General features: G+C 43.2%; 1 long non-coding RNA gene across 1 annotated transcript; it reads left to right on the top strand.

The window, feature by feature from the left end:
* Positions 1–228: 228 nt before the first annotated feature.
* On the top strand, positions 229–2,982 carry LOC306798143. The gene is made up of 3 exons (XR_013773287.1): positions 229–636; positions 1,112–1,204; positions 2,572–2,982. It is a non-coding gene; the product is annotated as an uncharacterized lncRNA (long non-coding RNA).
* Positions 2,983–4,693: the final 1,711 nt, after the last annotated feature.

Genomic DNA, 4,693 nt, shown 5'->3' with positions numbered 1-4,693 from the left:
AAAAAAAAAAAGTGCTAAACTGTGTAATACTGAGGGTGGGATGATAATATTTAATGTAAAGAAAGAAAGCCAAGAAAGAAGGATATGGCCATGGTCATGCATAAACAATAAAGTCAAACTAAACTCACATCAAAAATCCTTTCCTTCCTCTTTCCCTCTTTCTCTCTCTCCCTCCCTCCTTCTCTCTCTCTCTCTCTCAAAATCTTTCCTTCCCTTCCTCTCTTTCCTTTCCTCTCTCCCTTCCTTCCTCTGTCTCTTCCTCTCTCCTTTTCTCCCTTTCTAGCCTTCTTTTCTTCCTTCCTTTTCTCCCCTTTTCTAATTATATCAACCTCTGCTTTATATGCATTTCTTAATTCCCTTAATCCCCTCATTGTGTGGTTTTGCAAAAGCAAGGAAGAGTAAACATATTATTTGCTTTGATGTGTAGGATTTCTGTTGGATTTCTCATTATTATACTCTGGATACCATTAGATTATGCTGAAACAGAGAATACTGATAATTTCAACACTAGGTTTAGTAATTTTTTTTTTCTTTCTCATGGTTGTGAGCAGAAAAGATGAATGATATCAAATGAAATGCAGCAAAGGAGGAGGGTAATAAGGTGATGGAGGAGAGGGTTTCTCCAACACACAGAAGGTAAGGAGGGAAAGGAGAAGACAGCATTGACACATATTTTCTAACCAGCATGGCTGGTTCCATACCAATTATTTTCAGACCAATTTGTTCTGATTTCTTCTGCATCTGTGAGAGTGCATCTGTTTTTGTGGCAGCCTTGGCAGTGGTATTTACCAAATCCCTGTTTGTAAGTCTGTGTGGTTTGCAACACATGCTTTTTAATTCCATGGAAGCAGCACATTCTAGAAAACTGCAGATGTTATTTTGTGTCACCTACCAGGAAGAAACACTAGGAAGGCTCTCCTGCCTCCTTGTAATGAGGAAAGCAAACTGTAACAGAAGCCTCTGCTCTATCAGCTCCCTAGGATTTTTCAAGTGTAGACAAGAAATATGCAGTGGTGTGCTTTGAACTGAAAAATGTCATGATGGTCCTGAGCAACTGTGAGACATTCTAAGGTAGTCATTCATACCTCATGTGTGCCCTGAAGTTTGGTAGTTTCTTTTAAGAAAGGCCTATGCTGTTCACAAGCAACAAATGTGGAGAGGGATGTGTTCCACTGTTCTGCTCTTGCAAGAGATAGGCAGAACAGTGAGTATGTCTTGCAAGTTTTGTTATTTCAAGCTCAGTTTGCAGGAAGCTGGACATGGAGGCTTTCCCTTGGCTTACATTCATGCAGTCTTTCCTAACAGCTTTCGCAGCATGAGTCCTGATTGTGTTCCAGCTCCACCAGAAGACAGCATCAGGTCTTCCACTTTGCCCTGGTTTCTGTTCAGGCATGTAGCCCGAAGTTTCAGAAAGGTGTTGAGTAACTCTTGATGGATGCCTTGTTTCGACTATGAGGCAATTGTGATTCAGTGTGGCAGATGCATCCAGCTCACAGCTTGAACTCCCTCCTGAGACTTTTAAGTCATTATTATTTTATTAGTAACATCTCTAAAACTTTGTTCAGTGTTATCTGAAGCATGAATGGCACTGGAAGCAGTCCAGTACTTTGCATTTTTATATTGTTTTGGCCTATGCTCCCAGAGGATATGGACAGGACTCTGCCCTTCAGCTGCCCATGTGGGCTTAACACTTCTTGGCAGGCACACAGGCCTTTACAAACAGCACAGTACAGTCTTTTGGGGAAAGTTGGCTAATCCCTGGATGTGTAGAATGCTGGGAGAGACCCACTCCTCAGGCATTAGGTGTGCATTCATCAAAATCTTGAAACAAAGAAGCAGGTGAATAAAACAGGGCAAATCTAGGGTCCCTGGGAGTCAGAAAGGAAGGCAGCAGCAGGAAGGACAGGAAATGCCTCTCTTTGGAATTTGGATGAAATAATTACCCCGTGCTAAAGACAAGTGACTGTCTTAATGATGTTTAGAAGACAACTGAAACACCAGAGGCAAGAGTTTGCTTTGACTAAAAGCCTGGAGCCTCACTAGAGTGAAGTGATCTCTGCAGTTAGAAGCAGACAACGTGTTGTTTTGGCAGGGCAGAATGTCACATCCAGTTTTGGTTACAAGGCAAGGGTGTGACACCATGCAACATCTTGGAGTAGATACACTAACTCTAACCCTTAATCATTTTCTGACTACTAGTCCTTCGGACAGCTGCTAAAAAAAAGCAAAGAAATCAAACCTCCAGCTGCTGTCTCAGGTGCTTACTCTTCATGGCCTGTGACATGTCATGACACAACATGACATGACAGCACCCATGTGAAGTTAAACTAAATGATCTCTTATGCAGATGCTCTTATTTCATTACACCCATGTCATGGCTTCATTTAAGGCCGGGCAGGTGCTTCTGAAAACCAGCAGTAGATATTTCTGAGAGTAAAAGTTTGCCTTTAGAGGTGTAAAAGCTAATTTTAGGCTAGTTTAATGAAACATCCTTATATTAGTACAATCTGAAAGCTAAAAATTATATAAGGCTTCGAGTATGCAAAGACAATTCATTTCTTACCTTTCCAGTTATGCTGAGCACCACCACATTCAACTAGACTGCAGATGCTGATGAAGCAAGCAATATTTTTTTCTCTTGATGAGTTTATAACAAATTTTCATCTTTATCCATTGCACATCTAATTAAATCTCTTTTGCAACTGAGAAGTTCATTGAATTGAACAATTATGACATTTAATATGAAGCTAAATTCAACTGTCATTATCATTTGCTCATCAAATAAATCCAGAAAATCCTTTAATTACAGTTATCCCAGTTCTACAGGGAGAAGTGATGCTTCATAAAACAACTATAAATGTCAATAGCAAACTTGTTTCTGCACCTTTTGAAAATTGCAATTTGAACCAATATTTTGCTTACTGTTTGGGTCTGTGTGTATGTTACCTTGACATCACACTGGTTGAAGTGGCTTCAGACTGGAGATTTTGCCACGTTGTAGATCAGTCAAGTCTGAATTTCTTTTCAAATGGCTTAAGCTTTGGGGAGGAGGGAAATAGCAATATGGCCCTAAGTTTTTCTGTTAGTCTGTAAACAGTCTGAAGACTGCATAAAATCTAAAGTCTAGAATGAATTGGACAGAAGAAGGGGTTTTGATATAGAGCAAAGATTTAAGATAACCTGGCTAAACAATTTAATCTTCAGCACACATAACTTCATCTGGCAATAATGGCTGACACAAGCAATAGTAAGGTCAAGTTACTCAAACATCAACAAGTAATGCACAGGTCAAACACTAAAGGATTAAGACTGTGCAGAGAATTTCTAATGTGTTTTCAGTCAGTAGTTGCAAATGAAATACCTCTGACACAGCAATTTTGTAATACAAAACAAGCTTCTTTTAAAATGGAAGTGTGATCATAGAGTGGCATGGTGTATAAAATTGTGAGTTTTACTCTTAACAGCTGCACAGTTCTAAGTCTAAGAGCAGTGAAAATCATTAAGGGAATCATGCATCTTTTGGAAGAATAGCTGACATGATTCAGGGAAGGAGTCCAAGGGAAAATTTGGGCACCCAGCCAAACATTCCTTTCACGTGTAGAGCCTGATCAGAACAAGTGTCTCCAGCTCAGCTTGGCAATGGGTGACCATGCTCTGCAGACCTTCACCTGGATGTGGACAGCAGGATACTGGACCTTTCATCATGAGCTGTGAAACACTGAGAGTGTGAGTAAAGCTATATAAGGCATGAAAACTGAAATACTGCTTTCTTATGACCCATCAGATCCTTCATGCCTCATTCAGTCCATCCATGTGCCCATCTCTGACAAGGCTGTACAAATTTTAGTTGATACTGGCGCTGGACTAGAGTTGTTTCCATTGGAAATGTTCCCCAGCTATTGATATTCATGATTCCCAGTGCTCAGGCAGCCTTGCTGGGATGCGTACCTCGCATGCATGTCCTTCAGTGCCCGTGTTTCCTTGGAAGGCAGCCAGCAGCCAGAGCTCAGGCTCCACACCTGGCTTGTGGAGGGCTGGGGCGAGGCTGGGGAAAGGCAGAGAGCAAAGGCTGTGTCAGTGCAGGTTTTGTCTTTGCTGCTGAGGGGCTTGTGTCACCAGCAGAGATGGTGACAGGCCTTTGAGGGGAAGCGGTATGAGGAGTGGCTGAGGTTGCTTGGTGTGATCAGCCTGGAGGAGACTGAGGGGACACGCCATCACCTTCCTCATGAGGAAGCAGAGAAGCAGGGCAGACACTGATCTCTTTACTGGCGACCAGTGAGAGACCTTGAGGGAATGGCATTAAGCTGTGTCAGAGGAGATTTACTTTGATATTAGTAAAAGGTTCTTCACCCAGAGGGTGGCTGGGCACTGGAACAGGCTCCCCAGGGAAGCGGTCGCGGCACCAAGCCTGTCTGAATTCTAGAGGCAATATTCTTGGGCACATGGGGTAACTTTTGGGGATGGTCCTTCACAGGGCTAACAGTTGCACTCGATGGTCCTTGTGGGTCCCTCTCAACTTAGGATATTCCTTGATTCTGTGAGTTGCACGAGACCGCTGCCCGGGGAGAGCACGACGGACCTGCGGGAAACCTCCCTCGGGCCTGCTCGCCGGAAGGGCAGGAACTACAACTCCCGGCGTGCATCACGGCGCCGCCCGCCGCTCCGATTGGCTGTCTCCCCCCCGCCCTCCCCG

The sequence above is a fragment of the Erithacus rubecula genome (assembly GCF_903797595.1).
Source record: "Erithacus rubecula genome assembly, chromosome: 2".
NCBI lineage: Eukaryota > Metazoa > Chordata > Aves > Passeriformes > Muscicapidae > Erithacus > Erithacus rubecula.
This window is presented reverse-complemented; position numbering and strand designations above follow the sequence as displayed.